General features: G+C 38.8%; 1 protein-coding gene across 1 annotated transcript in view; it reads left to right on the top strand.

Moving 5' to 3' along the window:
* The first annotated feature begins 241 nt into the window (after nt 1–241).
* The window catches only part of SLC35G2 (solute carrier family 35 member G2), a 40,796-nt gene continuing 13,140 nt past the window's right edge, over nt 242–27,897 (top strand). Inside the window, exon 1 of the mRNA XM_032408638.1 lies at nt 242–459. The gene's annotated coding sequence lies outside the window, so the exon portion shown is untranslated. The remainder of the gene's footprint in view (nt 460–27,897) is intronic.

Raw genomic sequence — 27,897 nt, 5'->3', positions numbered from 1 at the left:
TAAACACAAACAGACCGCTTGAAATGGACTGAAGCTGCCTCCCTGCCCCCTTCCAGAAGACCACGTCACCCTGGCTGACAATCGATTGCCTCAATCCTGCTGTCTCCAAGGGCGTAGGCTAAAGGGGTCTGGGGCAGGCAGTTTCCTGGAGCGTTAGACCCTCCCATCGCGCGGGTAGGGGGAAGTCGCTCAGCTCAGGCACAAATCCTGGGCGTCCCTGGCGGTCTTCGACGCTGGCCGGGGCAACGCTGGGGGGGCGGGCAACAGCGAGCGCAGGCGCAGTGTCCGCACCCGCTGCGCCCCCTCCACGCCCCGCCTGGCGGCCTCAGCAGCCCTGGCCGCGTTTTTCCTGGCGAAGCGCACGGCGGCCACCGTCGCCGTAGAGGCTGGACTAGGCGCGCGGTAGCGGGCATTCCCTGCCGCGGAGCGCCGCGCGCACCTTCCTGCCGTGACACACAGGTAACAGGGCCCCGGAGTCAGGCGGCAGCGGCAGACTGGCACCTTGACGCTGCCTGCCGGGCCGCCCCACCCGAAAGGAGTGAGAGCCGACCCCGAACCCCACATAGCCACTTTTAGCCGTGGCACCTAAGGGGCAGAGCCCCTCTTTTGGGGTTGGGTGGGGCCCGGGGCGAAGCACCCCGCCCCCTTCACAAACCTTCGTAGGGGGCTCTGTTGGACGTCAGAAGGGCCGCGGTCCCCGCAGTTCCCTGCACTGCTTTCCTGGAGAACCGGGACACTGGGTCAGCAGGGTTAGCATCAACTACGGCCCCTGCGCCCCCGTTTTCTGCCACCATAGCACCTATAGGCCTTTCCCAGCCTCCATAATAAAGGCTAGGGTTGTTGCTTTCCTCTGGCCCAGGAGCCCACCCAAACAAGGGTGAGTCCCTGCAGCGTCATGAGAACGGTTTCAAATCCAAACTTTAAAAATTGCTGGTTTTAGAAACAGCCGAGAGTTAGTATTTTTCTTTCTTATGTCTATGACTCTTGTACGCCCGTCTATATGGGTTGAGATTTTCATGGAGAATAAATGCTTTGTAGAAATTTTTCCCCGACGAAAGCCGAGGGCAAGGAGTAGTGGTGGAAGGGCCGGTTATTGCCAGGTGTGTTGGCTAGAGGCGCAGGGCAAGTCCGCTCAGCTTCCCCAGGCCTGGGGAGGGAAACAGGAACTCTCCCTGACCGGTCTCTGGGCGCTGAAGAGTTTCTACATTGTGTGCTCCCCTTTGGCCTCTTATGGGAGGAGGAAGGGGGTGGAAGGGTCGCGCGGGCCAGCTGGAAGGAGACTCGTGTTGGGGCGAGTGGGGCCCTGCATCTCCGTCCATTCTTTCGCCGGGCTTGGCGAAGAGCGAGATGGAAAGATTGCGTCCGAGTAACGACTGAGGGTCTGGAGATAGCACTGGGTGGAGAGGGCTGGGGGCGGCATGAGAGAGGCAGTTTCCGAGGGCAATTCCGCCTGAAATGATTTTGATTGGGGTTGCCCGTGTCCTTGGTGCTGAAGTTAAGTGCCTAAAGCGCCTTCGTAGGTTCACTTCCCCGGCTGGGGCCTGCCTTGCCCTTCTACTCTGAACCTTTGCCAAAAATGGCCCATCTCCAAAGCAGGTGCCAGAATGGAGCCTGCCAGACACTGAAAACCTTTGTAGATGGGTTAGGTGCTAGTTTACTGAAGATAAGGTGAAGGAAAATGTAGCTCCCCTTGGGGGTGCAAATAAAGCATGTATATAACAGGTTTGATTACCTACATGCAAGTACTCACGGTGAGAAATATGAACTCTCACGTATACATCTGTAGGATACATGTATGTGTATATGCACACAAATATAATTTACATGTAAATACACTCATCCGTTTTCAACACCATCATGTGCTACAAGTTACACTTTTTTCCAGAACTTTTTTGTAATTCATCTTTTTTTTGGGGGGGGGACACCTCTGGTTTTTCTGAACTCTTCAGAACCATTCATTTTCACAATCATCTGTTCCAAAGCCACAGAACCTGTGGATTAAAGTGTTTGGTATTATGCTGAGCAATTAAGTGTTTATACATATTTTAATTCCAGACAAAGATAGTTTAGAAAGAGGTAAAATTTATATTGATACGAAAAAATGTTCTTAAAGGAAGTTTCAACAGAAAGAATTAATGAAAAATTTAAAGAGAACAATATGTAGATAACAATCTTATAGCAAGTTATAATCTGAAGAAAATATGACTAAGATATATCATAATGCCGGTAGTTTCAAATATACTGGTGGTATATGGTTTGTGGACTCCTTAAAGATTACATATGTATTTTTCAAAACATTAATATCTATGGCTTTTCTCTCATAAAGTGTATGCTCATCGTAAGAAATTTAGGTAATAGAGGAATGTATAAAACCAGAGAAAACCATTGTAAACAGATTTTCTTTTAGGGGAACATACATGCATTTTAAGTGGATTGATCTTGCATTTGCATTATATAATTTATCATTAATGTCATTATTAAGGGTTGCATAATATTGCACTACATGGATAGAACATAATTTATTTAAACAATACCATAATAATGAACATTTATGTATTTCCAGTTTTTTGCTATTACAGATAATTCTGCAAATAACATATTTGAACAAACATTTGTGCACTTGTTTCATTGTATTCTTAGAACAAATTCCTAGAATTGAAATTGTCAGTTCAATGGGTAGGTACATTTTAAACATAAGTATTAATGAAATATTTATTGGAAGAACACTATTTCCAGATTGTGCTACAGAAAATGTATACCAATATATACCACTATAAATACTGAATTAGAATGTCAATGTCCTTATACTATCACCAAAATTAGGTTATTAGATTCTATCAGTCTTTTAAAAGTATTTTCCAATTGGATAGGCAAAAAAGAACATGTTTTCATATATGTATTGGTCATACTTATCTCTTCTTTTGTGAGTTTCCAGCCTTATTTTCTTTTGGTGTGCTTATATTGTTTCTTATTTGTAGGAGCTCTTTGTATAGTAAGGACTTCGTTACATATGTTGCAATTTTTTCTTGATTTTATTATTTTTAAACTTTATGGTATTTTATGCTGTATAGAAAATTTCAATTTTTATGTAGTCAAATATATATATGTATTTTTTTCTTTAGTTTCTGGCATTTATTTCAGTATTTCACCCCTCTATATTGAAAGATAATCTACCATATTTTATGGTTTTATAAAAGATTATATTTTAAACTCTAGGTTATACTCCCATCTTCCTTTTTTAGTAAATTCATTGCTAGATGTAACATTCCATTGAAGATCGTGTTGTAAGAAGTAGTTATTTATTTTTAACTCAGATTTACAGAGGCTTGTCCTCTATGAGAGGTAACACATTACTCAGTTTGAACCCTTTAACATGATATATTTAATTTCTAAATACTTAATGAATGTGTTTTTTCTTAAAATGCTGTGTAGTCTGTAGCATTTTTAAACTAGTTAGTATGTAATCTTTTTAAAAAGGAGCTATTCTTTTTGTAGAGTATTTTTTTGTATAGAGAAAATATGACAAAAGTCCACTTTTTAGCCAAATTAGGAATTCATGTCATTGAAGTTCATAAGAATGTGCACACATAAGGTTGGTCAAATACCTTAAAGAGAACAAAAAAACCCACATACTATTTTTTTGTATCCGTTATGGATCAAAGTAACTTTTTCCACAAAAATAAAAGAATGATTATTGGGGTATTGATGAGCTATCCTATATTATTTTCTTCCTGGGGTTTAAAAACATTTTAGAACAGCCAAATGGGAATAATTTTATTGTTTTTATATAATAAATTCTAAAATATAGCTGATTATAAAAAAATGGGGTCAATACCAGAGTAGAAAATAAAACCCTCTAGTAGGCTATTCTCCACAGGTAACCATGAATATTAGTTTGGAATAAACACTTTCAGATTATTGGGGCACCTGGGTGGCTCAGTTAGTTAAGCATCTGCCCTTAGCCCAGGTCATGATCTCTAGGTTCTGGGATCAAGCCCTGCCTGGGGTTTTCTGCTCATCAGGGAGTCTGCTTCTCCCTCTTCCTCTGCCCCCTCACCCCTCATGCACACGCTTTCTCTTTCTCTCTCTCTCAAATAAATACAATCTTTTAAAAAAAACCTTCCAGATTATTAAATTCATAAATAAAGACACATTTCATTGAATGTAAGATGTTTTCAATTGTAAGATACATTTTAAGTTTAGAAATGTGAAAAATTGTGCATCTTAAATTTGGTGTATCATAAATAGAATCATATTGTATCTATTTTTCTGTTATTTTTTCCACAGAAGACATAACTATCTTCCCATCTGACACATGGAAGTATTGAATTAATCAACATCCCACTTAAGTACAGATTCTTTACAACTCTTTAATAATAAAAACAATGCCGTATTGAACATTCTTTTAATATACCTCTGTGTAATGGTATTATTTCCTTAGAATAAAGTCCTAAACGAAATTGGTAGATTAAGGAGAATGCACACTTTGCATTTTGGTGCATGTTGTGTGTTCTCCAAAATTCCTGTAAAAATTTTCCCTGCAGAAAATAGCGCATGATTCTTCATTCATGCTAGAGATAATCAAACTTTTCCATTTTCCTCACTTAAGGGGCAAAACAGATATCTCACTCTTTTTAAAATTCTTGTTTCTGTGATTTTTATAGAAATTGTGCATCTTTCCATATGTCTGTTGGTTATTTATATTTCTTTTTTTGTGAATCACCTATTCATGGCCTTTGCCCAATTTTTTTTGAGTTTTTAAGAGTCCATTTTTATATGGAAGTTGTTGACCCTTTGTTGCTGTTGTTTTTAGTCACAAATTTTTTTACGGTTTCTTTTTTCTGCACAGAAGATTTAAATTTTCATGGAGACAAATCTGTCCATCTTTGTGATTTTTCACCTTGATATTACATTTAGAACACTACCCTAGTTCCCCATCCCAAGATTATAAAAATATTCTCTAGTGAGAGAGCACAATTAAATTTACTAAGGAGTAGAACTTAGAACCATATTGTATTTCGATAGTCACCAATTCTGCTTCTAATAGGATCTAATAGGTTTTGTCTATTTGTGTTGGTAGATCTATCAATCAGCTCCAGCAGGGGGTGGGTCGTTGTAAGTAGAGGGGCTGAAGGAACTGAAGAGGGGCAATGATCACACTGGTTTCATTTAATTAATATGTCTAACATTTTTGTTTTACCTATTAGAAATGGGAGTTAGTAAATTCAGTCACAAGAGAAAATAGTATTTGGGAGATTGGAAGGGAGATTGACTGATTAATCATACCTTTTTTTCATACTTTTACATAAATTAGAGTCTTTTCAAAGACAAAATTAATAAGAATATGTGAAGATGTAAATAATCCAGTTATTAAATATAAGTTTAATTGGAGCTTGTAAAGTTAATTTTCACAATATTTTTAATTCAAATGGATAGCTGAATCCCCCAATTACCTTTTAACTTGGATAGCGTTGCTATCCATGCTTCAGACTTCCTAGCTGATCTCAGCAGTTTTTGACTTATCTAGCAATCTGACAGTCTGTGGTTATCATGAGGATTAGACACCCCTCTCACCGCCCCCCCCCCAATTATTAGATGCTTGAAGAGTTTTTGCCTCCTGGTGACCTGAGTAGAAATATAATTTTCCAGTTTGGCATTAGAATTTTTTGGTGAGGAAAAAGATGTTGGCATTAACCAGGCCTTTTTTTTTTCTGAGCACTTTTAAACATTTCATTGGTGAGGAGAGTTTTATTTCATTTTCCTTGCTAAGGCCACCTGCACTATGGATGATATTTCTTAAACACTCTGATAAATCACAGTTCCAGGATGTTGTGGGCCACCACTATATCTTCCTTCTTATTTCATATTCCTCCTGAATAATTTTGATTGTAGAATCAGGCAAAGTACCCTTGTTATCACCACACATATTTTTTTCTGCCATTCTGCACTTAGCAATGATTCTCCAAGTAACTAAAGTGTTACACCAACAGTCAGTGTCTGCTGGTCACTGTTTTGGGTGTGGGTAGGAGAATGATAATCACTCCAGTATCTCTCCTTTCTCACTTTTCATCCATCTGCCTTCTAGTCTAGACACAGGAAATAGCCTTCTACTTGGTAGGAAATGTCAAAGATGAGCTGAGGTCACAGAGTTTTTTATTTTCTTCTGTGGACTAAAACTTTATTTTGCCCTATAAATTTTAATATACATATGTAATTTTAAAATTTTGGCTTATATAACATTACCACAGGTTAAATTGTTTATTCATTGTTTCTCTTATAGTCATTGCTGTAATAGAATTATATGTGACCAGTAGACATATATAGCACTTTATGTGCACTTAACACTATTTGATAGTTATATAGGAACTCAATTCACATGCCTATCTTTACTAAAGTTCATTTAATCATTTCCTGACTGTATCAAAATCATTTGGTTTGTATCTTTTTCCTTTTATTTAAGACCCAAAATAGCAGCAGCTTTACTGAACTCTGACTTTGACTTTAAGAACTTGATGAAGGAAAGTAGAAATATTAGGTAATTTCCCATTTATTTCGCCCTGGTCTCTCTGTAACTCTGGCTGAGCCATTGCTCTAAATAGGGGAGAGAATCCCAATGGTGAATAAGGCTTCTGAAGCTAGTGGTGAACCAAAGCCAGATACTCAAATTATTTCTTGGATTCCCTTAAATTTAAGATTAGGAGATAGAAGAGAGAGTCAGGTTGCAGAAATGTGATAACCAGAGCTCAGCACCACAACTAATTAGACCCGGAATTAGTGGTCTCTGGTTAAGAGGGTGACTTTCTCCAAAGCAGGCCAGCTATGCCAGAGGACTTGTAGCGTTTGTTGAGTCCGGTATTGCCCCTAGGACCTGGGGACACGGAGAAAAAGATAAGGACATATCTCTGTTCTTGGAATGTAACACTTTTTCAGGGGTTAGTGTTACGTATACAACTCAGAGTGATACCATATGTCAAGGACTATAACAGAATCCTGTAGAAAGTGTTCTTAAAGCCAAAGGAGGAACAGATTGTTCAGTGAGAGGCTTCTCCAAATAAGTCACTAGGAACATTGTGAGGATGTGTTTGGAGATTTGCCAGAGATTTCTTTGTGGGGTAGTTGATGGCCTCAAGTTGGGCTGGAAGCTGAGGGTTTGGATTTGAAGCCTGGCTGCCATGTTTAGCACCCTTGTAAACTTGGGCAAGTCACTGTACCTGGCTGAGTTTCACTGAATTTTTTTTTAAGATTTTATTTATTTATTTGTCAGAGAGAGAGAGAGAGAGAGCGAGCGAGCACAAGCAGGAGGAGCGGCAGGCAGAGGGAGAGGGAGAAGCAGGCTTCCCACTGAGCAAAGAGCCCAATGCGGGGCTCGATCCCAGGACCCGGGGATCATGACCTAAACCGAAGGCAGACGCTTAACCGACTGAGCCACCCAGGCATCTCATGAATTCTTATTTTAAGAGTGAATAATATTAGTGCCTACCTTGTTAGGGTTATTGTGGGATTAAGTAAAACATTACATGTAAAGTCCTTGGTATAAGCCTAGTGTATAATAGTCTAGTTTGTTTATTTTGCCTTTCTAGAGTTGCATGTAAATCACTCTGGACAAATGATTATTCATTCTATTGTCAGAGCTTTCAGTGGTAAATGGACTATATAAACTCTCTGTCTTCTGAATCTGTATGATAATTCTCCTAATTTGGAATTTTCTCTTTTAATACAGTTTAAATCCCAACCTTCTGTTTTTTACCAATTCTCATACTATCCACAAACAAAATAGGCCCAGTCTGGCATTGTCATGACTGTAACTTTGTTCTTTAGTACTCTGATGTTAAAGCAAATACATATTTAATTGTATAATTTCCTTCCTCTTATGTGTATAGAACTTGTTGTGTCTGTTTTGTGGCACTTGTAACCATATATTATTTCTCCCAAAGGAACATGTACATTATTTATTTTTTTATTTTTAAAAAAACATTTATTTATTTATTTATTATTTGAGAGAGAGAGCATGTGTACATGCGTGGGGGGAGGAGTGGAGGGAGAGAGAGAGTCTTAAGCAGACTCTGGGCTGAGTGCAGAGCCCGACACGGGGCTCGATCTCACAACCCTGAGATCATGACCTGAGCCGAAACCAAGAGTCGGACACTTAACCGACTGTGCCACCCAGGTGCACTGAACATGTACATTTTTTAGGAGAAAGCTTATGTCTTCCTAATCTTATCTCTCATAATGTCTTAGATAGTCCCTTCCACATCATGGGCACTCAGTTAATATTGACTGAATGAAGGAATAAATGTGGATGCATGAAGCTTCCAGAATAGATGCTGTGATCTAGGCTGCTCCCATAGAAACAATCTCTAGAATAGGAGAGATTATAAAACCTGGTGTATGTTCAGAGAAGAGTGGTTAAGATGGTGAAAAGATGGAAAACCACGATTACACATGGAATAATTGAAAAAAAGAGAAGGTTTTCAGTTTGGAGAAGAAAAAAACTTATAATGGGGGACCTGCAATGTAGAAGGTAGGAAATAGTTCTGATATTGAAATGTTGTCATGTGGAAGAGGGAATTAATTAGTGACCCCAGAGGAAATACATAGGAACAACCTCTGGAAATTATATGGAGAAAGATTCTGACACAATGTTAAAAAATAATTTTCTAACAATTAGAATGACTCTCAGGTGGCTGCCTTGAAAGGGAGTGAGCTTCCTGCCATTGTAGGTGTTCACACAGATTCGGTGCTATCTGTTGGGGATGCTGTAGAGGATATACAGATTTGACTTACTATTTTTTCAACTGTATGATGGTGCAAAGCCATATGCATTCATTAGAAACCATACTTCCAATTCGAATTTTGATCTTTTCCCGGGCTAGCAATATGTAGTATGGTTCTCTCTGGTGATGCTGGGCGGCAGCAGCGAGTCACAGCTCCCAGTCAGCCACATGATCATGAAAGTGAACAACTGATACTTACAACTATTCTGTTTTTCACTTTCAGTACAGTATTCAGTAAATTACATGAGATATTCAATACTTGATTATAAAATAGATTTTGTGTTAGATGATTTTGCTCAACTGTAGGCTAATGCAGGGACATTTAAGGTAGGCTAGGCTAAGCTATGATGTTCTGTAGGTTAGGTGTATTAAGTGCATTTTTGCCTTCCAATATTTTCAACTTATGATGGGTTTATCAGGATGTAACACCGTCATAAGTGGAGAAAGATGTACCTGCAAAGGAATTGGAGTAGATGACTCCCCAAATCTTTTTCAAGTCTCATGGTCTTTACTTCTATGTATATTATTATAGTATTGTATATGGTTACCCTATATTAAATATATACGTTAATGGATACATTGTATATGTAGATATATAAAGATATATATTCTCATTATCACAATAGTGCCTAAATTAGTGAAGGGTGAAAATGACTTTTCAAAAACTTGATCTTGATTACTTAAAAAATATTACTAACATGTTTTTTGCTTGAGGACACCAATTTGTAAAATATTATTCTGCATGAACACTATGTACTTAAACGCAATAAACAAGTTTAATAATGTTGTTAGCATCTCGGGGCACTAGGATGGTGCAATCGGTTAAGCATCCTACTCTTGGTTTCAGCTCAGGTCATGATCTTAGGGTTGTGAGATCGAGCCCCGCATGGAGCTCCATGCTCAGTGCAGATGCTCAGTGCAGAATTTGCTGGAGATTCTCTCTCCCTCTTCCTTTGCTCCTCCCCCTTGTGCGCGCTCTCTCTCTCGAATGAATAAATAAATCTTTTTTTTTTAAAAGATTTTTTAATTTTTATTTATTTGACAGAGAGACAGAGAGAGAGAAGGAACACAAGCAGAGGGAGAGGGAGAGGGAGAAGCAGGCTTCCCGCGGAGCAGGGAGCCCGATGCGGGGCTTGATCCCAGGACGCTGGGATCATGACCTGAGCCGAAGGCAGCCGCTTAACGACTGAGCCACCCAGGCACCCTGAATAAATAAATCTTAAAAAAAAATGTTGTTAGCATCTCAAAAGCAAATAAATATTATATCAGTTTCTAAATTAAATCTAAAAAGAGGAAAGAAGTAAGTGACCCAGAGTCAACTTGTCCTGATTCAGATGAGTTGTGAGTTCAGGACTACATCACCACTATCACCACCACCATCATTACTAACATTTATTTAGCATTTTCTATGTACCTAGCTGTTTTAAGCATACCACATGTATTACCTCATGTACTTCTCCCAACAACTATTTATCTATGAGATAGATACTGTAATCCCCAATTTATTTTTTTACATTTTACTTTGAAATAATTTCAAACTTATAAGGAAGTTGCACGTGTAGCCCAAGGAACTTCTGGGTGAAGGATAACTCCCATATATCCTTCACCCCATTTTCTCCACTTGTAAGTATTTTACAACATTTGTTTTTTCATTCATTCATATTCTCTTTCTCTTTTTTTCTGAACTGACTGAAAGTTGCAGATGTGATTCCTAATTAACCCTCAATACTTAAGTATTTTCCCTAAAGACAAGACACTCTTCTGTATAACCACAGTATTATAACGAAAATGAGGAATTTAACCGTTAAAATTCTACCATCAAATCCACAGACCTTATTGAGAATTTTCCATTTGTTCTAATAATTTACCTTTTTAAAAAGATTTAATTAATTAATTAATTTATTTATTCATTTTAGAGAAGAGGGGGAGAGTGTGTGTGTTGCGGTGTGGGGGGGGGGGCAGGAACAGCAGGGCAGAGGGAAAGAGAGAAGTCTCAAGCTGACTCCCTGCTTAGCGTGGAGTCTGCCGGGACTTCATCCCAAGACACTGAGATCATGACCTGAGCCGAAATCAAGAGTCTGACGCTTAACTGACTGAGCCACCCAGGCGCCCCTCCAATAGTTTACTCTTTGGAAAAATATTTTTTATTTCTGGTCTAGAATCAAATCCAGGATTATGAGTTTCATTAATTGTCATGTATCTTTAATCTTTAATTTGTGACAGTTCCTGATTCCTTCCTTGTCTTTAATAATCTTGACATTTTTTAAAGTTCAGGCCATTTTGTTCAGCTCAGGTCATGATCCCAGGGTCCTGGGATAGAGCCCAGCATTGGGCTCCCTGCTCGGTGGGCAGATTGCTTCTTCCCCCACCCCACCCCCCACCCCCGCTTGTGCTCGGTGTACTCTCTCTCTCCCTTGCTCTTTCTCTCAAATAAATAAAATCTTTAAAACAAAACAAAACAAAGTTCAGGCCATTTTGTAGAATGTCCCTCACTTTAGGTTTGTCTATGTTTCTTCATGATTAGATGCAAGTTATGCAATTTTGGCAGGAATATGATAGAGATTTTGTGTTCTCAGTGTATCTAATTAATAAAGATTTGCAGTTGATGTTAATTTTGATGACCTGGTTAAGGTGATAACTTCTTCACTGTAAAGTTATTAATTTTCCCTTGGTAATTAATAAGCATTTTGTGGGAAGATTCTTTGAGGTTATGTAAACATCCTGTTCTTCAACAAACTTTCAGTCACTTATTTTATGATTCTTGCTTGAAAAAATTATTACTATGATGATTGCCAAATGGCAATTTTTCCAGTTCCACATTTATTTTACATTTATTAGTTGGTATTTTATTATAAGGAAGAGTTTTCTCTTTTTATTTTTTGTTAATTCATTTATTTACATAAGCATGGACTTGTAGATTTCTGTTTTATTCATTGGATTTTAACCCACTGTCATTATTGATTTTGATGCTAAAATTGTCAGAGATTTGGCTGTTCAAATCCCATTCAAGCCGGTTCTTGTGTTCTTCTGACATCTCTATTTTATTCTTGGAGTACTTTCTGGTGTAAGATGTTTCAGGCTTATCTTGTTTCTCTTATTCTTACCCAACCATTTCAGTCATTTCAAAAGCAGTTCTCCAGGGAGCCATGGTTCCTTTTAGTAGACAATGCAAGATCTGGGTGCTAGGTGTGGTTATTAATAATGGGATGTCATTGCTTTTAGACCATTTTAGCAGACAGAGCCAGGAAACTCACAAACACATATGCACATACATCTATATCTATTTCTATACCTAGTCATCTATTCATATTAAAACCCATGAGTTTAATATCTTCACTTCCCCTACAATACCACAAGGCTCCTTCTAGTCTTCACTCTTTTTCTATTTGAAATTTCCTTTCTGATGATGAGAAATTTGGCCCCCCATTATCCTCAATATTTAATTATCAGCTCATTCTCCCTTTATATAACTAATACCCTGGCCTCATGGGCCACCTCCTTGGCCCCAACTCCTCCTCACACCCAGTCCTGCTGGCCCCATCAGCCTCCTCCCAGCCTTAAGTCACACAGCTAGAAAGTGGTAGAGCAGGAAAAAAAAAAAAAAAAACCCTGCCAGTTATTTGACAGAGAGCCTTTTATTGGGTCTTCAAGCCTAAGGGAATCTATTTGTGAAAATGCTCCTGTGAAGAGGCACAAGGAAAAGGGGCCCTTGGGCTAATGAGATGAAGATTTAAGCAGGCTGAGTAGCAGTCCTCAGGGATGTCCCTTCTGTGAGAAACTTGGAGAATGAAGGTTGGAGGGAACCAGATGCTGCCACCTGCCAAGACCCACAGTGAAGGAATTCTCCGAAATTGGTGTGGTTCAGGGTTCAGTCAACTGCCTTCTCCAGCACCACTAATATCCCACTGTGTTTTGTTACTATGTCTAGAACACATTCCATTAAGACAGAAATTTATCACTGTGCTGTATTTGTAAAGAGGGAAATACTGCTTTTATTAGCAGCTTCTTAAATTGAAATTCTAGGAGATGGATGATACTGTCTGTTGTTTTAGTGCTGACTTCATTTCCTGGTCCAGAAGATCAGAAATCTGTTTGTATTTTAGAAAACAGCATGAGGTCCATCTGTTCAGGTCACATTTTCCCACATTAACACAAAGATTTATGGAGTGGTAAACTTATGTAAGAAAAACCAATCGTAGTTATATTATTTGCTGCCGTTTGAATTGACATTATTTTTTTGTTAGCCATGAAAATATAGTAATAAACACACATGTGCACAATGAATTAATTCAAACACCAAGTGTGATAAAGGAATCCTCCTTAGTTTACGTAGTATTTCACCTCTGTTTTGGTTTGCATTCTAGACATCATCCATCCAAATTCTCTCCATGATACTGTTTATCCACAGTTTTGCTTCCAACAGAAGGTACAGACAGACATACAAGAGCTATATTTGGCTTCCTGGGTGACTATTCCAGTCTGACTGAAATACAGTGTAATGTGGTTTTTTTTTTCCCTCTGATGAAAATAGCTTGATTTCCCCCCGCCACACCCCCCAGTATATGAAATAAACACATACTTAGGTAGAAAATGAAACAAAAAGTAATTAAGAAGAAAGTACTGAAAAACGGAAATTCTGCCATCCACAGTATAAATTGTTTTATATTTAAAAAATCATACCACGAATACTCTTTTATACCTTTCTTTTTACTTAACAATGTGACATGAAGTTTTTTTATGTCATCATGTCTACGTATATATTATCTTTTTGGATGACTGCATAATATTGCATTGATGTTTTCATTTTACCAGTCCCCTATTAGAGGGTAATGAGGCTATTTTCAATTTTTTTATTGTGTGAAGAAAGCCATGATGAATATCCTTGCATGCTATCTTTATGTGCTTTACTAGTGATCTCCTTGGGATATATTCCTCCTGGAAATGGCATTGCTGGGTCAAACAGTTCACACATTTAACATTTTGATACATGTTGCTGGTAAAAGTAACTCTTAATAAGATGGATTATATATACAATGCTTGTCCTTCATATACAATGTCCCTGCCAATGATGGGACTTTGCAAAGTCTCTTTTCAACTTTGTAGTAGCATTATATATATGTGTGTATATTCTCTAATTTTAAGGGAGTGATTTTAATAAATCTAGGTATGCACCTTAACCAACCAGGTGTTGTCACGTTTTACTCAAAATATGATTTATGGTTTGGTTTGAAGCAAGATGACATTTGGTCCATTTCTTGTTTTTTCTCATTTGAGTTTAATGAATTATAGTATATGGTATATGTGACTGAGTTGTAATTTCACTGAGTGATGTCTATAGTATGAAGACTCAGTTATGATTAAATGAAACCAAATTTGTAAAATTTTGATCTAATTCATTTGGCATTTCCATAAGTCTTAGCCTCAAGAGGGATTTCAGGCTTGGCTTTCTCATGGATAAACAGCAGCAAGAACAGGGTAAATGTGAGCAGGTGGTGCATGTAGCGTTTCAGGGATTTGAGAGTAGACTCTATTGATCCTCAGTGTTCCTTTTTTTGTTCAGGGACTGGTGCAAGTCCTGGGGGTGGGGGTTGGTAGGCTTCTTTGAACTCACCTGGGCTGTTTGATCCTTTCTCATGAGAATTAGGTAAGGAATAAGCAACCAATCATACTTTAACAAGCATATCAGAACAGCCCTATAATCTGTTTTACATTACATTTAATTAGCATCTAACCTAATTGGTGGCTTAACCATTTATGTACATATAAAAAAGATCATGGAAATAGAAAAGGATCATTTTATTCCTGCCCCTCCCCCTTCTAACAATGGCCCCCAGCCACTCTTAACAGATTCACTCAGCACAACTGATTTTAAAGGTGCTGATTCACTGCTGACTGATTCTGCCTTTTTTTTTAAAGACAGTAGGAAAGTAAGTGGTAGATGATAAATATGTGTTCACTGAGAATGTCATAGTTTATGCAAATTGATAGGTCCACTGCTTCAGAGATTAGAAAAGCTCTTTCCTGGAAAGGGAAATGTCTATTATAAATGGTGAAAGACTCTTACATTCCAGCAAGTTCTTAGCTGCCAGCTGACATATTCATCACAGTGTGCCAGAATGGATTTTAAAACGGTACAACATAAATTGCTTTGCTCCAAATCAGGCATCATTGCCTTCACACAAGCCAAATCAACCTGCTTGTTTGAAAACGGCCAAATAAGGCTTTCTTTCAACCTCAGTTAACTTTTTCCTTTCCTGGTGTGCATGGTTCATTACAGTCCACCAAAGTCATCAACCACAATTGAGTACAGGGGAGCCAGGCTCCTCACCTTGATTTTGCCTACACAGCAACAGGCGCAGTTGACCCCAAGGGGATGGCAGGAGAGAATGTTCAGCCTAGCTCTAACCAGACTGATAACTCCCTTCCCAACTTGCCCTTTTCCACCACTTTCCCTTTTCCACTTTTTCCTTTCATTTAGTTCTTTTTTTTTTTTTCCTTCAGTCTTTGTCCCTCCCACAGCTAGCTGTTGATTCCTAGCGGCTCTCAAAACAGCTGATAACTGCCGACTATCCTTTCACTAACTTTTCGCTGTAGAACTGTCAGCTGAGTCTCCAGCTCACACTTGGGCTAAGCCTCCTGTTTGGTGCATCTTGCCCATTTCTCCTTCCTACCTCTCCCCTCACCCCACGTCCATCCCATCAAATCTGTCTCCTTACTTCACCTCATCTCCACGTCTCTTAGCCGCAATTTTCTCCTCTCCTATAACCCAATCTGGCATAGCCCAGCAAAATCCTCAGGTCTCTCTCCTATTCTCTTGTATCCCAGCTTAGCTCAACTCTTCCCAGCTCCCTTGCTCCTCGCAGCCTGGCCTACTCAGCATCCGATATTCACTGCCTTTCTTAGATCAACTAAGCAGCCTTCATCCCCAGCCCAGCCTGCTGTGCCGCAGGCTGCAGCCTGGCTCAGCCCTATCAGAGCAGCCCTGACCCACACCCTCTTGGGCAGCTTCTGCTTTTCAGCCCAGAATAAGGATTCTTTCTCACCTAAGTATCCCTCTTTTAAGCTTATGTTAGCTAACATGCTGAGGAGCTTATCATTCAGCCTATGTGCCCCAAATCTCTTCTAGCCTGGAATGGGCGAGCTGTCGTGCAGTTCCGGTGCTGTTGTGCATTTATTAGCACTGCAGGCAATGACCCTCACAGAGGATGTTACCTCATTGACCTGTCATCAGCAAAGTACAGTGATGATGGTGGATTTGGACTTATTCTTCCACATTCCTCCCTTGATTTTTCTAAGCAAGAAGATGAATTTGTGAGATGGTTAGCAGGGTCAGGAGGTGCAGTCAATGGCTATAGAAATGAAAGCTAGCTATTGCTACAGTAATACAGAATTGAACCCTATCCCAGGGCTGGACTAACAGGGTCAGAGCACCAATACCAGATTTTAGACTTGGCGTAAATTATTTTCCCTCAAGAACAAGATGCTTATGAATAGGGTGAAAGACTTCATATCCTACTAATTTTTGAGCCGAGATGTTTCTTACTGGTCAGTAATGTGAACATAAAAGTCAGAATTCATCCCTAGCAACCCCCCAAATAACATTTTCAGGGTAAATACCCAAGAGTTTCCACCTACAATCATGTCTACAAATCATGGGGGTAAAACTCAAGTTTATAGCCAATTTAAAGTCCATTCTAAAATTATAACAGGGTTGCTGGAAGGGATGTGGGCAGGGGATGGGCTAAATGGGTGATGGGTATTAAGGAGGGCACTTATTGTGATGGGCACTGGGTGTTATATGTAAGTGATGAATCACTAAATTCTACTCCTGAAACTAATATTACACTATATGTTAAGTAACTATTTTTAAATAAAAACTTAAAACATTATAAAAAATAAAATTGTATTCTTTGACTCCAAAAAATCAAAATTGTGGAAGATAATCTCTTTTGGCTAGTATAAATGAAAAGTACTAAGTAATTAAGCAATCATATTTAACACCATTTAATAAAATGTCATAATACTCTGGTAAATATTCGGATGATGACTTTGAAGTGTTTTGAAATAAATGAAGATAGAACCCTTATTTCATAAAGCTATGTCTAATATATTAATATTTATTACTCTTTATTTTTATTTATTCATGAGAGACAGAGAGAGAGAGAGAGAGGCAGAGAGAGAAGTAGGCTTCCCGCAGAGCAGGGAGCCCGATGCGGGACTCGATCCCAGGACTCTGGGATCATGACCTGAGCCGAAGGCAGACGCTTAACCATCTGAGCCACCCAGGCGCCCAGTATTTATTACTCTTAAGAGAATTCAAAGTATAGCTTATTCTAGCCACCAAAACATTTTGAGAATGGAAAAAATGGTAACACCAATAATTTTTTGTCTTTTATATTCCAAATACTCAATGCCACCCTTCAGTAAATACCCTCACTCCATTCATTCAGTCTGATTTTATTGCCATTTTCTTATCTCTTTCTTGCTGGAGAGTTCAGGATCAGCTTCAAATGACAAGGAGATATGAAAAATGAGGTTCAAGGGCTATTTTTAGATTGAAAATTCTTTGATGATGTAACACAAATGAAAGTTCTCTCAACCCAAGAAATTTGCAGAGATGCTGACCCCTGTTGCAGGTGAATACTTGCTGGTTTATTCTGACAATTCTGGGCCAGCATGGGGCCAACAGAGACTTCAGGGGCAGCCCACATCAGGATGGGTTCCTCAGGGATCTGGAACCAGTGTCCCCAGCTCAGAGAGTCAAAATTGCAGCTGAGTGACAAAGATAACGGTCTAAGAACCATCTCAAAGGTGAAATCAGAACAGAAATAGGAGAATGAACAGCATAACTTATGAGAACTGATAGCATGATGGGAAAAAGTTCAAGGAGCAGCTGTAGAATGCAGTTCAGGACTGAGCTTTGTTTTGTTCTATCAACATTTATTAAATGTGTTTTATGTGCCAGGAACATAAATATGAATGAGAACTCTCTTGTCTTCATGGAACTCACAGGCCACAAGGGAGATTCTGACTTTGGCGTGACCCTTTAGATGGTGTCTGAGTCTATTGAAGGAGTGGACATCGCAGATTAAAGGAGCCACCTTAGGCTGTGCACAAACCAGAAAACTTGGGATGTGTTGACAAGTCCTGCCCAGCATGAATGTGTGAGGAGGTGGAGTCATACTGTGGCAGCTCCCCAATTCTCCGTGGCTCTGAGTCTTCTCAGAAAAAGCACTTTAAAAATTAGAGGTCTCAGTGATTTTTAATACTTGTCCTTTGTCCTGGAATTTGCTAGCTGGGCCTAGATGAAGATTTGAGTAGAAGTGTTTGGGAGAGTAGACAGAGTGTGCAAGGGAGTTATAAGAAAACAAATTGCCTTGATAATTGCATTTCCAGAGAGCTATCTAAGTAATCACATAAAATTTAAAAGGTCCCCAGTAGAAAATGGCTTGAAGGAATTATTCAGATTCTATTCTAATTAGCAGCCCTAAGTCCTCGTTTACCACAATTGACATGTATTTCTTCAGTATGAGCTCAAAGTGCTGTCTACTCATCTTTAAGGAAATCTTATGTTATTATTACCCTAGACTGCCAACCAATTCTGGTTGATTCTTTCAAAAGTCTACTCTAGTTTTCTTGATAAATTGTAGGCTATTTTCCCCAAACAACAACTACACGAGGAGCAAAATGTAGGCAAATTGTCTGCTATGAATTACTGTTATACACCATCCTATCCCATCAATAAAAGAATTAAGAGCAACTTAAGGAATTATCTTCAGTTTTTGATTCATTAGACCAGCATTGTATGAATACTTTTCCATAAATTTCAAAATATTAATGCCTTATTAGAATCTGTATTAAAATAATATTGTGACAAGCAGAGTAGGCAGGAAAGGTTCCTTGATTGGTGGGATTCAATTTTAAATATTACATGGTACACTAATGTATCTGTGTATCAGACAAGGTTTAGTTACAGATAACAAAAATCACTCTACCTCTTTGAATCAGAAAGATATAATACAAGAAATCAGAAGTTTCCAAAATCATAAGAAGAGCTGGAGGAACAGATTTCAAGTTGGGCCTCCAGGCATACTTCCTTGAATGCATGAATTTTTTATCCTTTAAAAAATTCCTAATCTAGCAATTCATAAACTGTGTATAATAACCTTCTTGCTATAGACACAGCAGAGAGGAAAAGAAGTCTTTCTTCTATGCTAATGTCAAAATCTCCACAGTATTTGACCAATAGGAAGAAAGCAAGCTAGTATTTATTGAGCACCTGCTATGTACTTTTGATCTGTATTTTCATTAAATCCATGTTAATAACCCTTTCAAGTTGGTAATATCAACCGATATTGCAGATGGAGAAACTAAGGTTTAGAAAGGCTAAGTGATGTATGCACAGGTAGAAAATGATGGAGGCAGAATTAAAATTCAGATCTGCTGCCTCCTGAATTGGTTAAATTTATTGTCCAGTATTGGTTATTAATCCAAAATCCTATTTGATGGCATCCAACCAAAGTTCTGATTCAATATTTAATAACTATATCCACCAGGCCAGTTAGCTCAGCCATTAAGAGATGCTTTATAATTCACTTTTTTTCTAGATGATCCATGAGGATGTGGTTCTTAAAAGCAGACATTTCAAACAGTATTTCAGAGGCAGGCAAGCCAGCAAGTAGTTTCTATCTTAGGCAAAAATACTCTTGTCCATGTCACTTGAACTTTGTAGTCTTATCCAACATTTTTCTAGACCTTAAGAAGATCAAAAATTATTTTCTAGGAACACTCATGGTTTTACATGCAGGCAGTTCTTTTGTCCATATTTGTACTAAGCATGTGGGTCTTCTAAGAATACAAATCTGATCTTTAGACATTCACAGAATGATGGCGTATGAGTTTTCTGTTCGCTGCTATAACAAATTACCACAAACTTGATGGCTTAAAACAACAGGAGTATTATGTTACAATTCTGTAAGTCAGAGGTCCAGTATAGATATCACATGGTGTTGGCAGGGTGTATTCTTTTCTGCAGACTCTAGGGAAGGATCCATTTCCTTGCCTTTCAGAGGCTGTCCACCTTCCTGGGTTTATGATCCCCTTCTGTCTTCAATACTAGCAACAGCAGGTTGAGTTCTCACATTGCATCACTCTGACCTTGCTTCTGTTGTCACATCTCCTCTGACTTTTCTGTCTCTGTCTTCCACTTTTAATCACTTGTGATTACATTAGGCCCAATCAGATAATCCAGGAAAGTCTCCCTATTTTAAGGTCATTTGATTTGAAGCTTAATTCCATTTGCAACCTTAATTCCCCTTAGTCATATAAGGTAATGTATTGACCGCTTCTGGGAATTAGGATGTGGATATTTTGGTGGGGGTGTATGGGGGAGGCATTATTCTGCCTACCATGAATGATTACTTTGCATTGTAGTATAGAAGAAAGGGCTTGGGAAGGCAGACCTGGATCTGAATTTTGTCCATACCATCAACTGGTTATGTCACTCACTAACTGGCAAGTCACCCAAACTCTCAGAACCTATTTCCTCATATGTAAAATGGAGATTATAATACCTACTGCACAGAGTTCTTTTCTACCTTTAAATGAGGAAACAAAGTTCTTAGTCATGCCTGGCACAGAGATGGGGCTAAATAAATATAGCTATCATTATAATTAGAGAATCTAGAGCCATATTCAGGGCCAAATAATCCAAAAGAGTATGTCCCAGGTGCATGGAAGCATCTGTGCTTGGTATTTCCTGTGGTTTCATTTTTCCTTTAACTCTAATTGATGGTTGCCTAAAATCCTTTCAAAACCAAACAGTGTATCGATCCTAAATAAACACACAAAATATGAATGAAGACGCACTTTATTTTACTTTTAGTCTCAGCTAGTTTCTCTCCATAAGTGATGTTCTGAATGGAGAACAAAGAGACAAACATGAATAGTCTTGATTTATCTCCTATTTTTTTTTTTTTTTTTACAATTTTCCCCTGGCCACCAAAACCCATTTCTTCATTTATATTCAGTGGGAAAACTTCAAAATTTTTATCTGTTCATTTTCACATATGTGGCTTTTCCCATGATGGTTATGGATCTATCCCTGCACAAAGGATCAGTGGCAGCTGGTCATCCCATTTGTGTTTTAGCTCTCAGAAAGCTAATGAGTGACCTATTGTGTTCAAAGCCCTTATTAACTAGCCATTAAAGATGATGTTATAGAATATTTAGTGACATGGAAAAATATTTGCAATGTATTGATAAATAGAATGGGGAAGTTATAAACTGGGATATGGTGTTTGATGCCATTTTTGGAAAAAATATTCACAAATAGAAAAAGGCTTGGAAGGATCAGTAGTTATCTCTGGGTGGTAGAATTATGAATGGTTTTTATTTTATTTGTTTGCTTTCCCACATTTCTGAATTTTTCTATAATAAAAATATATTGCTTTTGTACCAGGAATAAACAAAAAATAATTTTTTATGTAGAGATCTGATGGTGGTAGATAGCTCCTGAGTCAGAAGCTTATTCTGAGCAGGCCTAGGGAAACTTGATAAGGGACTGCTGTGACTTTGTGGTGGTGGGGTTCACCTGACTTGGCCAATTTGTGAGGCGTGCACTGGGAAGCAGGGACATAGCAGTTAAGTTCAGCCTGGAAATGCTGAGATATGTATCTCCAGCACCCTTCCTCTTTGATTGACAGTGGTTTAATTAAGAAAAGGAGATACACATTACTTAAGGAACACCTCCAGTTAAGTCTGAGAAATTTAGTATTAAAAGAAATATGGGAGATCTATCAGCAGAAATAGAGCCAGAGGTAGAGATGCTAAATAAACAAATTCTCTTTTTTAAAAAATTTTTTATTGTTATGTTAATCACCATACATTACATCATTAGTTTTTGATGTAGTGTTCCATGATTCATTGTTCGTGCATAACACCCAGTGCTCCATGCAGAACGTGCCCTCCTTAACACCCATCACCAGGCTAACCCATCCCCCCACCCCCCTCCCCTCTAGAACCCTCAGTCTCTCAGAGCCCATCGTCTCTAAACAAATTCTCTTAATAGCCAATCTGCACACTATAATGTTTTATTATTGAAATATTATTAAGGACTTTAAAGTGTTTTAGTGGATAAGTTTCCTTACTTGAGTTATTTGAGCCATTTAAATTCGTTTATATTATTACTTAATTTTGTTCCTAACAAAATTTGCTTCATTAAAAAAATAGTCCATTCATTCATTCAACAAACACTTACTGAACACCTGTCTCATGCCAAACACTGTGCTAGGTGCTGAAGATATAAAAATTGATAATACCTAATTTTAATACCTGTGGGGTGAAAACTCTCACAGGTTTAGAGGGAGAGAAAGACAAAAACACAGTTATAGTTCAAAGCAATAAATTCTATGATCGAAGGTATAATGAAAGAATGAGGGTGGGCATCTAACTTAGATGGAGATAAGAGGTAGGCCTAGGGAAATTTTCCAGAGAAGGTGATATTTAATCTGAGCCTTGAAGAATGCGCAGGAATTTACGAGGTGAAAAAGCAGGAAAAGAGTATTCCATAAAGCAGGAATAGCATATGTAAAAACCCAGAGGCATGCAATACCATGACATTTTGGAAGAGTTTCCTATAGTTTGAAATAGCCAGAACTTTTGTGCATGTGGAGGACAAGAAGAGGATGAGGCTGTGATAATTCATTTTATGTGTCAACTTGGCTGGTTGAAGACTATTCTACATGTTTCTGTGAAGGGGTCTTTGGATGAGATTTACACTTAAATCCCTGGAATTGAGTAAAACAGATTGCTTTCCATAATGTGGGTGGGCCTCAACAAATCAGATGAAGGCCTTAAAAGAAAAGACTAATATCTGCTGAGAAGAAGGGAATTCAGATGTTTTGAGTTTGAACCGCAGCTCTTCCCTAGGCTTCCAGCCTGCTGGCCTACACTGAAGATATTGGTTTTGTCAGGCACCACAGTCACATGAATCAATTCCTTAAAATAAATCTCTGAATATGTATATAGGCATACTTCATTTATTGCACATTGCTTTAGTGTGCTTCACAGATAGTGCATTTTTTACTAATTGAGGGTTTGTGGCAACCTTGTGTTTATTGGTGTCATTTTTTCCCACAACATTTGCTCATTTCATGTCTGTGTCACATTTTGGTAATTTTCACAATATTTCAGACTTTTTCATTATTGATATATTTGTTATGATGATCTGTGATCAGTGATTTTTGATGTTACTATTGTAACAGTTTTGGGGTTCCATGAACCATGTCCATAGAAGATGGCAAACTTAATCAATAAATATTGTATGGGTTCTGATTGCTCCATTGACTAGCCGTTCCCCCATCTTTCTCTCTCTCCTCAGGCCTCCTTATTCCCTGAGATACAATATTAAAATTAGGCTAATTAATAACCCCACAATGGCCTGTAAGTGTTCATGTGAAAGGAAGAGTCACATGTCTCTTACTTTAAATTAAAGGCTATAAGTGATTAAGCTTAATGAGGAAGGCCTGTTGAAAGCCAAGATAGGTTGTAAGCTAGGCCCCTTGTGCCAAAAAGTTAGCCAAATGATGAATGCCGAGGAAAAGTTCTTGAAGGAAATTAAAAGAGATATTCCAGGGAACACACAAATGATAACAAAGCAAGACAGCCTTATTGCTGATATGGGATAATGTTTTAGTGGTCTTGATAGAAGATCCAAACCAGTCATAACATTCCCTTAAGCCAAAGCCTATCCAGAGCAAAGCCCTGACTCTCCTCAATTCTGTGAAGGCTGAGAGAGGTGAGGAAGCTACTTTCAAAAGAAAATCTTGAAACTAGCAGAAGTGGGTTAATGAGGTTTAAGGAAAGAAGCCATCTCCATAACATAAAAGTGCAAGGTGAAGCAGCAAGTGCTGTTATAGAAGCTGCAGCAAATTATCCAGAAGATCTTAATGAGGTGGCTGCACTAAACAACAGATTTTCATTGTAGATAAAAACAGCCTTCTATTGGAAGAAGATTCCATCTAGGACTTTCATAGCTAGAGAGGAGAAGTCAATGCCTGGCTTCAGAGCTTCAAAGGACAGAGTGACCCTCTTGTTAGGGGCCAATGCAGCTGGTGACTTTAAGTTGAAGCCGATGCTCATTTACCACTCCAAAAATCCTAGAGCCCTTAAGAATTATGCTAAATTTATTCTGCCTGTGTCCTCTAAATGGAACAGCAAAGCCTGGACAACAGTACATCTGTTTACAACATGGTTTATGGAATATTTTAAGTCCACTATTGAGAGCTACTGCTCAGAAAAAAAGATTCCCTTCAAAATATTACTGCTCATTGACAATGTACCTAGTCACCCAAGAGCTCTGATGAAGATGTATAAGATTAATGTTGTTTTCATGCCTGCTAACACAACATCCATTTTGAAGCCCATGGATCAAGGAGTAATTTCAACTTTCAAGTCTTACTATTTAAGAAATACATTTCAAGGAGCACCTGGGTGGTTCAGTCAGTTAAACATCTGCCTTCAGCTCAGGTCATGATCTCAGGGTCGTGGGATTGAGCCCGCATTGGGCTCCCTGCTCAGCAGGGAGTGTGCTTCTCCCTCTCCCTCTGCTCCCCCCCCCCCACTCGAGCTCTCTCTCAAATAAATTTAAAAAATCTTAAAAAAAAAAGAAATACATTTCATAGGGCTATAGGTGACATACATAGTGATTTCTCTGGGCAAGTAAATTGAAGTGCTTCAGAGGATTTGCTATTTTATTATTTATTAATTTTTTTAAAAAGATTTTATTTATTATTTGAGAAAGAGAGATAGCGAGAGAGAGCACGAGTGGGAAGGAGAGGGAGAAGCAGGCTCCCTGCTAAGCAGGGAGCCCAATGCAAGGCTGGATCCCAGGACCCTGGGACCATGACCTGAGCCGAAGACAGATGCTTAACCAACTGAGCCACCCAGGTGCCCTGAGATTTGCCATTTTAGATGCCATTAAGAACATTTGTGATTCATGGGAAAGGGTTAAAATAACAACATTTACAGGAGTTTGGAAGAAGTTGATTCTAACCCCCATGGATGACTTTGAGGGGTTCAAGACTTCAGTGGAGGAAGTTAACTACAAATGTGTAGAAATAGCAAGAGAACTAGAATTAGAAGTGGAGCCTAAAGATGTGATGGAATTACTGCAATCTCATGATAAAACTAATGGATGAGGAGTTGCTTTATAAGGATGAGCAAAGTAGTGGTTTCTTGAAATGGCATCTACTACTGATGAAGATGTTGTGAAGATTGTTGAAATGGCGACAAAGGATTTAGAGTATTGTATAAACTTAGCTGATAAAACAGTGGCAGGGTTTGAGGGGATTGACTCCAATTTTGTTTTTTGGGGTTTCAAGTTTTTTTTTTAAAAGATTTTATTTATTTATTTGACAGAAAGAGTACAAGTAGGCGGAGCAGCAGAGGGAGGGAGAGAAGCATGCTCCCCACTGAGCAGGGAGCCTAATGTGGGGCTCGATCCCAGGACCCTGTGATCATTACCTGAGCCGAAGGCAGACGCTTAAATGACTGAGCCACCCAGTGCGCCTTGACTCCAATTTTGAAAGAAGTTCTACTGTGGATAAAATGCTTATCAGACAGCATCACATGCTACAGAGAAATCATTTGTGAAAGGAAGAGCCAACCGATGTGGCAAACTTCATTGTCTAATTTTAAGAAATTGCCCCAGCCAACCCAAACTTCAACAACCACCATCTGATCTATCAGCAGCCCTCAACTTCGAGACAAAACCCTCCACCAGTAAAAAGATTATGACTTGCTGAAAGCTCACATGATGATAAGAATTTCTTGACAATAAAATATTTTAAAATTAATGGAATGTACATTTTTAAAGACATAACACTATTGCATACTTAATAGACTACAGTACAGTGTAAACATAACTTTTATATGCACCAGGAAACCAAAAAATTCATTTGACTTGCTTTATAGCGGTATTTGCTTTATTGTGGTGGTCTGGAACTGAACCCGCAATTTCTCTGAGGTATGCCTGTATATGCATATCCTATTGATTCTGTTTCTCTGGAGAAGTTTCACTAAAACAGAGGATAAAGGCAGAAAATAGGGAAAATTCTTCTGAACATTTCTGTAGTTTTAATTATCAAGGGAAACAAGGTTTTCAGTTACCTAAGACTACCAATGACTGAGCAGATACTAAGAGAGATACTAAGAGATACTATCTGGGCCTATAAGATCCTATAGAGATGTCAGTATTCTTTTTTCTTTTTCTTTTTTATTGAAGTATAATTGACATACAATATCATATTAGTTTCAGGTGTACACCATAGTGGTTTGATAGTTTAAACATTACAAATTGATCCTCACATCTAGTTACCATCTGTCACCATACAAAGTTATTACAATATTATTGACTATATTCCCTATGCTGTATTCTTCATCCTCATGACTTACTTATTTTATAGCTGGAAGGGAGCATGACACCCCCAACTTTGTTCTTCTTTCTCAAGTTTGCTTTTGCTATTTGAGATATCAGTAGTTTTTTTTTTTTTAATTAATTAATTAATTTGTCAGAGCGAGTGAGAGCACAAACAGATGGAACGACAGGCAGAAGGAGAAGCAGGCTCCCTGCTGAGCAGGGAGCCCAATGTGGGACTCGATCCCAGGGCCCTGGGATCATGACCTGAGCCGAAGGCAGATGCTTAACCGACTGAGCCACCTAGGCATTCCCGGGATGTCAGTAGTCTTAACATCATTCCCTATTCTTTTCCATGTCTCCCTCTTGGTTTTGAAATATTCTGTCCACAAACATTTATTGAGTGCCAGTATGTTCCAGGTACTGTGTTAGGGGCTGAGGATAAAATGGTGAGAAAGTCTCCTATCAAGAAGTGTGCCATCTGGTGTGAAAGACAGGATATAAACAAATGAATTCAGGGACAGTGGGGGCACAAAGATGGGAGAGGCCAAGGAAGAGTGCAAAGGAGGAAGTAATGCTTGAGCACACCACTAAAGCACAAATGTGAGCTCAACAGAGAGACAAGGACAAAAAGGGGGAGGACCAGGTCATTCCAGACAGATAGAATAATGTGAAAGAAAAACTAAAATATATTGAGCACTTGCTAGATGCCAGATACGAAATGTTTTGTGTGTATTAACTGATTTATTTATTTATTTATTTATTTATTTTAAAAGATTTTATTTGTTTATTTGAGAGAGAGAGAGAGACAGAGAGAGAGAGACAGCCAGCAGGGGGAGGGGCAGATGAAGAGGGAAAGGCAGAGAATCTCAAGCAGACCCGGTACTGAGCATGGAGCCTGACGTGGGGCTCAATCCCACAACCCTGAGATCACGACCCGAGCTGAAACCAAGAGTCGGACACCCAACCAACTGAGCCACCCAGGCACCCCTGTTTTAACTGATTTAGTAGTCTCATTCTACCCTATGAGGTAATATTATCATTATCGCAATTTTATAGAAGAGGAAATAGGCAAAGAAGTTACACAAATTTAATAAGTTCTGTAGCTAAGATTCAAATCCAGGCAGTCTGGCTTCAGTATTCATTTTGTTTTGTTTTGTTTTGTTTTAAATTTCCAGCTCTGTGCTACTCTGTCTTCTTCAGTCATGCAGCAGTGCATGGAATTGTTAAATCTTAAAGCCGGAAGGGCCCTTAGATAATCTGTTAGGTGGTTCTTACACAAGAAAATTATACATTAGGATTACTAGGGAGGTTTTAAAAAATACCAGTGCCTAGCATTGCCTCCCCCTCTCCCCCAAGCCACGCAGGAGAAACCACAACTCTGCCCCCCACCCTTTTTTATTTTTATTTATTTTTTTAAAGATTTTATTTATTTATTTGAGAGAGAGAATGAGATAGAGAGAGAGAGCATGAGAGGGGGGAGGGTCAGAGGAGAAGCAGACTCCCTGCTGACAGCAGGGAGCCCGATGCGGGACTCGATCCTGGGACTCCGGGATCATGACCTGAGCCGAAGGCAGTCGCTTAACCAACTGAGCCACCCAGGTGCCCCTCCCACCCCTTTTTAAAACTTAAAACTTGTGGTAAAATATGCATAACACAAAAATTACCATATTAGCCTTGTTTAAGTGTATAATTCAATGCCATTAA

This window comes from Phoca vitulina, unplaced genomic scaffold (assembly GCF_004348235.1).
Source record: "Phoca vitulina isolate PV1807 unplaced genomic scaffold, GSC_HSeal_1.0 scaffold10, whole genome shotgun sequence".
Classification (NCBI taxonomy): domain Eukaryota; kingdom Metazoa; phylum Chordata; class Mammalia; order Carnivora; family Phocidae; genus Phoca; species Phoca vitulina.
The sequence above is the reverse complement of the archived record's forward strand: the minus strand, read 5'-3'. Positions and strand labels throughout refer to the sequence as shown.